Below are 10,742 nucleotides of genomic sequence, written 5' to 3' on the forward strand. Positions count from 1 at the left end.
ATAAAGAAAGATAAGAAAAGACTTCTTGGTTGAAAAGAGATAGGTGAAGATAGCTTAGGGCGCCTTTTTTGTAAAAGCACATAGTGGTGCAAATCGTTGCGTATTTAGGGCCATTATGGTAACCCGCCGTGGGTTTTTACGCGGTTTATTTGGTGAGGGTGTTTTTATATTTGTACTAATACCACCTTTCCGCATGTGACTTCATGAAGAGAAGTTCATTGAAGTCAAGAATGGAGAATGAAAAGAGATCCTTTTTCTTTGAAGAGAGGAGTGTGAATTAAACATAGTGCGCGGGTTTAAGTTAGGCACTTATCGGTGCAAAACGTTGCGCAGTAAGGGCTCATAAGGCTACAAGCCGCGGGTTGTATCGCGGTTATGGTAAAGAGTGTTATATATATGTGTGATTAAATCCCCACTCTCCACAGTTTGCTTCTGAAACAGAAGATCAATGATGACAGGAGTGAGGAAAGAAAAAGAAGATGTCTTGATTAAGAAAAGTAGTGTGAATATATATTAAGGCGCGTGTTTTAAATTGGAATTTAGCGGTGGAAAACATTACGTAGTATGGGCCAATAAGGAAACCCACCGTGGGTATCTGCGTGGTTTTGGTGGGAAGTATTACATTCATATTTGCATTAATCTTTCCTCTCTAAAGCTGACTTAAACAAAAGATGATCATGGATGTTAAGGATGAAGAGAAATAACAGAAGACTTCTTGGTGGAAAAAAAAGTGTGAAGATTGCTTAGGGCGCGTTTTTAACTAGGCACCTAGTGGTGCAAATTGTTGAATAATTAATGAAAATAAGGCAAACCGCGGATGATTTTTACGCAGTTTTTTTGGGGAGTGTTTGACTGCAAGAAAAGGAGATCATGGATGTCAAGAATAAAGAAAGATAAGAGAAGACTTTTTGGTGGAAAAAAGAAGTTTGAAGATAGTTTAGGGCGCGTTATTTTAACTAGGCACATAGTGATGCAAAACGTTGCATATTGATGGCCCAAAAGGAGACCCGCAGTGGGTTTTACGTGGTTTTGGTGAGAAGTTTATATGTATATGTTTACTTATCCCACCTCTCCAGAGTTGACTTCAAGAAAATAAGATAATGGATTTCAAGGAAGAAGAAATAAAAGAGAAGACTTTTTGATTGAAGAAAGTAGTGTAAGGATAGCTTACGGCGCGTGTATTAGTTAGGCGGCTATTGTTAAAGAACGTTTCGTAGGTTAGCAAATAAGGAAACGCGACGTGGGGTTTACGTAGTTTTTGTGTGAAATGTTATATGTATATCAGTACTAATCCAACATCCCCGCAGGTGACTTACAGAAAAGTAGGTCATGAATGTCAAGCATGCAGAAAGAAAGGAAAAGACTGCTTAGTTGAAGAAAGTAATGTGAAGAAAACTTAGGAGGCGTGTTTTAGTTAGGCACTGTGCGGTGCAAAGCGTTGCGCAGTGAGGCCCTAAGGCAGTAAGTAATGGGTTTTTAAAGGTTTTTGTGGGGAATGTTATATGTTTATGTGATCTTATCCCCCTCTCCACAGGTGGCTTCATGAAAAATGATTATGGATGTCTAGAATCAAGAAAGAAAGGAAAAGACTCCTTGTTTGAAGAAAGGAATGTGAAGAAAGCTTAGGAGGCGTATGTTAGTTAGGCACCTTACGGTGCAAAACGTTACGTAGTATGGGCCCATAAGGAATCTACCGTGGGTTTTACGTTGTTGTAGTGGAGAGGGTTGTATGTATATGTGTACTATTCCCCCTTCTCAACTGGTTACTTCAAGAAAAGAAGATCATGCATATCAAGAATGGAGAAAGAAAAGAGAAGACTTCTTTGTTGAAGAAAGAGGTAAGAAGATAGCTAAGGTCAAATGGATAGGCTAAGCACGAAGCGGTGCTAAACGTTGCGTAGTTAGGGTTCATAAGGCTACTCGCCGTAGGCATACGCAGTTTTGGTGGGGAGTGTTTAATGTATCTTTGTACTAACCCCTTCTCTCCACAGGTGACTTCAAAAATGAATATAATGGAGGAAGGGAATAAAGAAAGAAAGGAAAATACTTTTTGATTAAAGAAAGAAGTGAGAAGATAGGTTTCGGAGCGTGTTTTCGTTAGGCACTCAGTGGTGAAAAAGATACGTACTTGGGGCGAATATGGCAACCCGCTGTGGGTTTATACGCGGTTTTTGTTGGGATCATTATATGTATATCTGTACAAATTCCCCGTCTCCTCAGGCAATTTAAAAAAATAGATTATATATGTCAATAATGAAAAAAAGAAATGAGAAGACTTTAAGGTAGAAGTAAGAACTGTGAAGATACCTTAGGTAGCGTATTTTAGTTAGCTACTAAGCAGTGTAAAACGTTGCGTAGTTTGGGCACAAAAGGCCACGCGCCGTGGGTATATACGCGGTTTTGGTAGGGAATGTTATATGTATATGTGTACTAATTACACCTATCAACAGCTGACTTCAAAAAAACAAGATCAATGATGTCAAAATGGTAAAAGAAAAGAGAAGACTTCTTTGTTGAAAAAAGAGGTGTAAAGAAAGCTAAAGGCGCCATTTTCAGTTATACATTAACGGTGCAAAAAGTTCTTTAGTTACGGCCAAAAAGGACAAGCCTTTTGTTTTTACGCGGTTATGGTAGTGAGTGTTTTGTGAATATGTGTTCTAATGCCCAATCTCCAAAGGTGTCTTCCAGAAAAGAAGATCAAAAATATCAAGAATGAAGAAAGAGAAAGATTTCTTGGTTGAAGGAAGAAATGTGAAGAAAGCTTAGAGCGCGTGTTTCAGTAAGACATTTAGTGGTGCAAAACCTTACGTAATAAGGGCCCATAAGGAAAACCGCCGTGCGTATCTCTGTGGTTATGGTGGGGAGTTTTATGTGTAATGTTCCTCTCTGCAGCCTGTGAAATCCTTCCTCTCTACAGCTGACTTTAACAGAAGAATATAAAGGATATCAAGTATGAAGAAAGATAAGAGAAGACTTCTTGGTTGAAATAAAATTGAGAAGATAGCCTAGTGATAGTGATTTAGCTAGGCACATAGTGGTGCAAAACATTGCATAGTAAGAGCCAAAAGGAGACCCGCAGTGGGTTTAACGCGGTTTTGGTGAGGAGTTTATATGTATATGTTTCCTTCACCCACATCTCTAGAATTGACTTCAAGAAAAGAAGATAATGGATTTCAAGGAAGAAGAAAGAAAAAAGAAGACATCTTGATTGAAGAAAGTAGTGTAAAGATAGCTTACGGCGCGTGTTTTAGTTAGGCGCCTATTGTTAAAAAACGTTTCGTAGTTTAGAAAAATAAGGAAACGCGCCGTGGATTTTACGTAGTTTTTGTGTGGAATGTTGTAAGCATATCAGTACTATTCCAACCTTTCCGCAGGTGACTTACAGGAAAGTAGGTCTAGATTGTCAAGAATGAAGAAAGAAAGGAAAAGACTTCTTGGTTGAAGAAAGGAATAAGAAGAAAGCTTAGGAAGCGTGTTGTATTTAGGCACCTAACGGTGCAAAACGTTACGTTGTAAGAGCCCATAAGGAATCTGCGGTGGGTTTTACGTTGTTGTGGTGATGTGGGTTGTATGTATATGTGTACTATTCCCCCTTCTCCACTGGTGACTTCAAGTAAAGAAGATAATGGATATCAAGAATGGAGAAAGAAAAGAGAAGGCTTCTTTGTTGAAGAAATGGGTAAGAAGATAGCTAAGGTGAAATTGTTAAGCTAGGCACTAAGCGGTGCTAAACGTTGCGTAGTTAGGGTTAATAAGGCTACTCGCCGTGGGTATATACGCAGTTTTGGTGGGGAGTGTTTAATGTATGTTTGTACTTACCCCTTCGCTCCACAGGTTACTTCAAAAAAAGAATATCATGGATGTAGAAAATAAAAAACGAAAAAAAAGACTTTTTGGTTAAAGAAAGATGTGTCAAGATAGCTTTTGGAGCGTGTTTTCGTTAGGCACTCAGTGGTGAAAAAGATACTTAGTTGGGCCAAATATGGAAACCCGCCGTGGGTTTTTACGCTGTTTATGTTGGGATCATTATATGTATATCTGTACTAATTCCCCGTCTCATCAGGCGATTTAAAGGAAATAGATTATATATGTCAATAATGAAAAAAGAAAAGCGGAAACCTAAAGGTTGAAGTAAGAACTGTGAAGATACCTTACGCGCGTGTTTAAGTTACCCACTAAGCAGTGCAAAACGTTGCGTAGTTTTGGCCCATAAGGCAACCCGCCGTGGGTATATACGCGGTTTTGGTAGGGAATGTTTTATGTATATGTGTATTTATCCAACCTGTCAACAGCTGACATCAAGAAAAGAAGATCATTAATGTCAAAATGGTTAAAGAAAAGAGAAGACTTCTTTGTGAAAAAAAGAAGTGTAAAGAAAGCTAAAGGCGCCATTTTCAGTTAAACACTTAGCGGTGAAAAACGTTCTGTAGTTACGGCCAATAAGGAGAAGCCTTGGGTTTTTACGCGGTTATGATAGGGTGTGTTACATGAATATGTGTTCTAACCCCACTCTTCAAAGGTGTGATCCAGAAGAGAAGATCATGGATATCAAGAATGAAGATAGAATAAGATTTCTTGGTTGAAAAAAGAAGTGTGAAGATAGCTTAAGGCGCGTGTTTCAGGAAGGCACTTAGTGGTGCAAAACATTACGTAGTAAGGGCCCATAAGGAAAACCGCCGTGGGTATCTCCGTGGTTGTGGTGGGTAGTGTTATGTGTTATGTTCACTAATCCTTCCTCTGTACAGCTGACTTTAACAGAAGAATATAAAGGATGTCAAGTATGAAGAAAGATATATGCATACTTCTTGGTTGAAATTAAAGTGAGAAGATAGCTTAGGGATAGTGTTTTAGTTAGGCACCTAGTGGTGCAAAACGTTGTGTAGTGAGGCCAATATGGTACCTCGCCGTGTGTTTTTACATGGTTTTTGTGGAGAGTGTTATATGTATATCTGTACTAATTCCCACCTCCTGGGCAGGTGACTTCAAGAAAAGAAGATCTCGGATGTCCAGAAAAAGGAAAAAAAGATATGACTTCATGGTTGTAAAAAGAAGTGTAAAGATAGCTTAAAGTACGTGTTTTAGTTGGCAACGTAGCGGTGCAAAACGGTACATGGTGACGGCCAGTAAGGCCATCCGCCATATGTATATATACACTATGCCCTTCTCTCAAAAGTTGACTTCAACAACAGAAGACCGTTGATGTAAAGGATAAAGAAAGGTAAGAGAAGACTTCTTAGTTGAAAAAAGAAATGTTAAGATAGCCTAGGGCACTTTTTTTTCTAGGTATCTAATCGTGCAAAACGTTTCGTAGTAAGGGCCAATGAGGCAAACCGCCGTTGGTTTTAACGATTTTTTGTTAAGAAGTAATTAATGTTTATATGTACCTTAACCCTCTCTTTACAGGTGACTGCAACAAAAGTAGATCATTGATGTCAAGGATAAAGAAAGATACAAAAAGACTTCTTGGTTGAAAAAAATGTTTGAAGATAGCTTAGGGCGCCTTTTTTTGCAAAGCACCTAGTGGTGCAAATCGTTGCTTAGTTAGGGCCAATACGGTAACCCGCCGTGGGTTTTTACGCGGTTTTTTTGGGGAGGGATTTTTGTATATCTGTAGTATTACCTCCACTCCGCAGGTGACTTCATGAAGAGAAGTTCATTGAAGTCAAGAATGGAGAAAGAAAGACATCCTTTTCTTTGAAGAAAGGAGTGTGAATTAAGTTTAGTACGCGTGTTTAGGTTAGGCACTTAGCGGTGCAAAACGTTGCGCAGTAAGGGCTAATAAAGCTAAAAGCCGCGGGTTGTAACGAGGTTAGGGTAAAGAGTGATATATAGTATATATGTGAATAAATCACCACTCTCCACAGGTGACTTCCGGGAAAGAAGATCATTGATGACAAGAGTGAGGAAAGAAAAAGATGATTTCTTGATTAAAAAAAGGAGTGTGAATGTATATTGAGGCGCGTGTTTTAAATTGGAATTTAGCGGTACAAAACATAACGTAGTAAGGGCCAATAAGGAAACCCACCGTGGATATCTGCGTGGTTTTTTGGTGGGAAGAATTATATTCATATTAGCACTAAACTTTCCACTCTCAAGCTGACTTAAACGAAAGATGATCATGGATGTTAAGGATGAAGAAAAAAAACAGAAGTCTTCTTGGTGGAAAATAGTCGTGTAAAGATAGCTTAGGGCGCGTTTTTAGCTAGGCAACTAGTGGTGCAAATCCTTGAATAGTTAATGCAAATAAGGCAAACCGCCAATGATTTTTACGCAGTTTTTTTGGGGAGTGTTATATGTTTATATGTACTTATCCCATCTCCCAACAGGTGACTGCAACAAAAGAAGATCATAGATGTCAAGGATTAAGAAAGATAAGAGTAGACTTTTTGGTGGAAAAAAAAGTTTGAAGATTGTTTAGGGCGCGTTTCTTTAGCTAGGCACATTGTAGTGCAAAACGTTGCATATTGAGGGCCCAAAAGGAGACTCGGAGTGGGTTATACGTGGTTTTGGTTAGGAGTTTATGTGTATATGTTTACCTATTTTACCTCTCCAGAGTTGACTTCAAGAAAAGAAGATAATAGATTTCAAGAAAGAAGAAAAAAAGAGAAGACATCTTGATTGAAGAAAGTAGTGTAAAGATAGCTTACGGCGCGTGTTTTAGTTAAGCGCCTAATATTATGAAACGTTTCGTAGGTTAGGTAAATAGGGAAACGCGCCGTGGGTTTTTACGTAGTTTTTTGTGTGGAATGTTATATGTATATAAGTACTAATCCAACCTCCCCAAAGGTGACTTACAGGAAAAAAGGACATGAATGTCAAGAATGAAGAAAGGAAGGAAAAGACTTCTTGGTTGAAGAAAGGAATGTGAAGAAAGTTAAGGAAGCGTGTTTTAGTTAGGCACCTAACGGTGCAAAAAGTTAAGTAGTAAGGGCCCATAAGGAATCTGCCGTGGGTTTTACGTTGTTGTGGTGGAGAGAGTTGTATGTATATGTGTACTATTCCCCCTTCTCCACTGGTGACTTCAAGAAAAGAAGATCATAGATATCAAGAATGGAGAAAAAAAGAGAAGTCTTCTTTGTTGAAGAAAGAAGTAAGAAGATAGCTAAGGTCAAGTGGTTAGGCTAGGCACTAAGCGGTGCTAAACGTTGCGTAGTTAGGGTTCATAAGGATACTCGCAGTGGGTATATACGCAGTTTTGGTGGGGAGTGTTTAATGTATGTTTGTAGTAACCCTTTTTCTTCACAGGTGACTTCAAATAAAGAAGATCATGGATTTAAAGAATAAAGAAGGAAAGAAAAATACTTTTTGATTAAAGAAAGAAGTGTGAAGATAGCTTTCGGAGCGTGTTTATGTTAGGCACTCAGTGGTGAAAGAGATACGTAGTTGGGGCAAATATTGCCACCCGCCGTGGGTTTTTACGCGGTTTTTGTTGGGATCAATATATGTATATCTGTACTAATTCCCCGTCTCATCAGGCGACTTAAAGGAAATAAATTATGTATTTAAGTAATGAAGAAAGAAAAGAAAAAACCTAAAGGTTGAAGTATGAACTGTGAAGATATTTTAGGGCGCGTGTTTTAGTTAGCCACTAAGCTGTGTAAAAGGGTTCGTAGTAGTGGCCCATAAGGCAACACGCCGTGGGTATATAGTCGGTTTTGGTAGGGAATGTTAAATGTATATGTGTACTAATCCAACCTATCTACAGCTGACTTCAAGAAAATAAGATCATGGATATCAAGAATGAAGAAAGAAAAAGATTTCTTGGTAGAAGAAAGAAGTGTGAAGATAGCTTAGGGCGCGTGTTTCAGTAAGGCACTTAGTTGTGCAAAACATTACGTAGAAAGGGCCCATAAGGAAAACCGCCGTGGGTATCTCCGTGGTTGTGGCGGGGAGTGTTATGTGTTATGTTCAGTAATCTTTCCTCTGTACAGCTGACTTTAACAGAAGAATATAAAGGATGTCAAGTATGAAGAAAGATATATGCATACTTCTTGGTTGATATTAAAGTGAGAAGATAGCTTAGGGATAGTGTTTTAGTTAGGCACCTAGTGGTGCAAAACGTTGTGTAGTGAGGCCAATATGGTACCTCGCCGTGTGTTTTTACATGGTTTTTGTGGAGAGTGTTATATGTATATCTGTACTAATTCCCACCTCCTGGGCAGGTGACTTCAAGAAAAGAAGATCTTGGATGTCCAGAAAAAGGAAAAAAGATATGACTTCATGGTTGTAAAAAGAAGTGTAAAGATAGCTTAAAGTACGTGTTTTAGTTAGCAACGTAGCGGTGCAAAACGGTACATGGTGACGGCCAGTAAGGCCATCCGCCATATGTATATATACACGATGCCCTTCTCTCAAAAGATGACTTCAACAACAGAAGACCGTGGATGTAAAGGATAAAGAAAGCTAAGAGAAGACTTCTTAGTTGAAAAAAGAAATGTTAAGATAGCCTAGGGCACTTTTTTTCTAGGTATCTAATCGTGCAAAACGTTGCGTAGTTAGGGCCAATGAGGCAAACCGCCGTTGGTTTTACCGATTTTTTGTTAAGAAGTAATTAATGTTTATATGTACCTTAACCCTCTCTTAACAGGTGACTGCAACAAAAGTAGATCATTGATGTCAAGGATAAAGAAAGATACAAAAAGACTTCTTGGTTGAAAAAAATGTTTGAAGATAGCTTAGGGCGCCTTTTTTTGCAAAGCACCTAGTGGTGCAAATCGTTGCTTAGTTAGGGCCAATACGGTAACCCGCCGTGGGTTTTTACGCGGTTTTTTTGGGGAGGGATTTTTGTATATCTGTAGTATTACCTCCACTCCGCAGGTGACTTCATGAAGAGAAGTTCATTGAAGTCAAGAATGGAGAAAGAAAGACATCCTTTTCTTTGAAGAAAGGAGTGTTAATTAAGTTTAGTACGCGTGTTTAGGTTATGCACTTAGCGGTGCAAAACGTTGCGCAGTAAGGGCTCATAAAGCTAAAAGCCGCGGGTTGTAACGAGGTTAGGGTAAAGAGTGATATATAGTATATATGTGAATAAATCACCACTCTCCACAGGTGACTTCCGGGAGAGAAGATCATTGATGACAAGAGTGAGGAAAGAAAAAGATGATTTCTTGATTAAAAAAAGGAGTGTGAATGTATATTGAGGCGCGTGTTTTAAATTGAAATTTAGCGGTGCAAAACATAACGTAGTAAGGGCCAATAAGGAAACCCACCGTGGATATCTGCTTGGTTTTGGTGGGAAGAATTATATTCATATTTGCACTAATCTTTCCACTCTCAAGCTGACTTAAACAAAAGATGATCATGGATGTTAAGGATGAAGAAAAAAAACAGAAGTCTTCTTGGTGGAAAATAGAAGTGTGAAGATAGCTTAGGGCGCGTTTTTAGCTAGGCAACTAGTGGTGCAAATCGTTGAATAGTTAATGCAAATAAGGCAAACCGCTAATGATTTTTACGCAGTTTTTTTGGGGAGTGTTATATGTTTATATGTACTTATCCCATCTCCCAACAGGTGACTGCAACAAAAGAAGATCATAGATGTCAAGGATTAAGAAAGATAAGAGAAGAGTTTTTGGTGGAAAAAAGAAGTTTGAAGATAGTTTAGGGTACGTTTTTTTTAGCTAGGCAAATAGTGGTGCAAAACGTTGCATATTGAGTGCCCAAAAGGAGACCCGCCCTGGGTTTTACGCGGTTTTGGTAAATATTTTATATGTATATGTTTACTTATCCCACCTCTCCAGAGTTGACTTCAAGAAAAGAAGATAATATATTTCAAAAAAAAGAAAGTAAAGAGAAGACTTCTTGGTTGAAAAAAGAAGTGTATAGATAGCTTACGGCGCGTGATTTAGTTCGGCGCCTATTTTTAAAGAACGTTTCGTAGGCATGGCAAATAAGGCAACGCGCCGTGGGTTTTTACGTAGTTGTTGTGTGGAATGTTTTATGTACATCTGTACTATTCCAACCTCCCCGCAGGTAACTTACAGGAAAGTAGGTCAGGAATGTCAAGAATGAAGAAAGTAAGGATGAGTCTTCTTGGTTGAAGAAAGGAATTGAAGAAAGCTCAAGAAACATGTTTTAGTTAGGCACCTAACGGTGCAAAACGTTACGTAGTAAGGGCCCATAAGGAATCTGCCGGGGGGTTTTAAGTTTTTGTGGTGGAGTGGGTTGTATATATGTGTACTATTACCCCTTCTTCACTGGTGACTTCAAGAAAAGAAGATCATGGATATCAAGAATGGAGAAAGAAAAGAGAAGGCTTCTTTGTTGAAGAAAGTAGTAAGAAGATAGCTAAGGTGAAGTGGTTAGGCTAGGCACTAAGCGGTGCTATACGTTGCGTAGTTGGGGTTCATAAGGCTACTCGCCGTGGGAATATACGCAGCTTTGGTGGGGAGTGATTAATGTATATTTGCAGTAACCTCTTTTCTTCACAGGTGACTTCAAAAAAGAAGATCATGGATGTAAAGATTAAAGAAAGAAAGGAAAAGACTTTTTGGTTAAAGAAATAAGTGTGAAGATAGTTTTCGGTGTGTTTTTTTCGTTAGGCACTCAGTGGTAAAAAAAAGATACGTAGTTGGGGCAAATATGGCAACCCGCCGTGGGTTTTTACGCGGCTTTTTTTGGGATCATTATATATATATATATATAAATTGGGATATATTATATATCTGTACTAATTCCCCGTCTCATCAGGCGACTTAAAGGTAATAGATTATAATTGTCAATAATGAAGAAAGAAAAGAGAAGAC

Source organism: Hetaerina americana, unplaced genomic scaffold, assembly GCF_022747635.1.
Source record: "Hetaerina americana unplaced genomic scaffold, ioHetAmer1.1.p SCAF_158, whole genome shotgun sequence".
Taxonomy (NCBI): domain Eukaryota; kingdom Metazoa; phylum Arthropoda; class Insecta; order Odonata; family Calopterygidae; genus Hetaerina; species Hetaerina americana.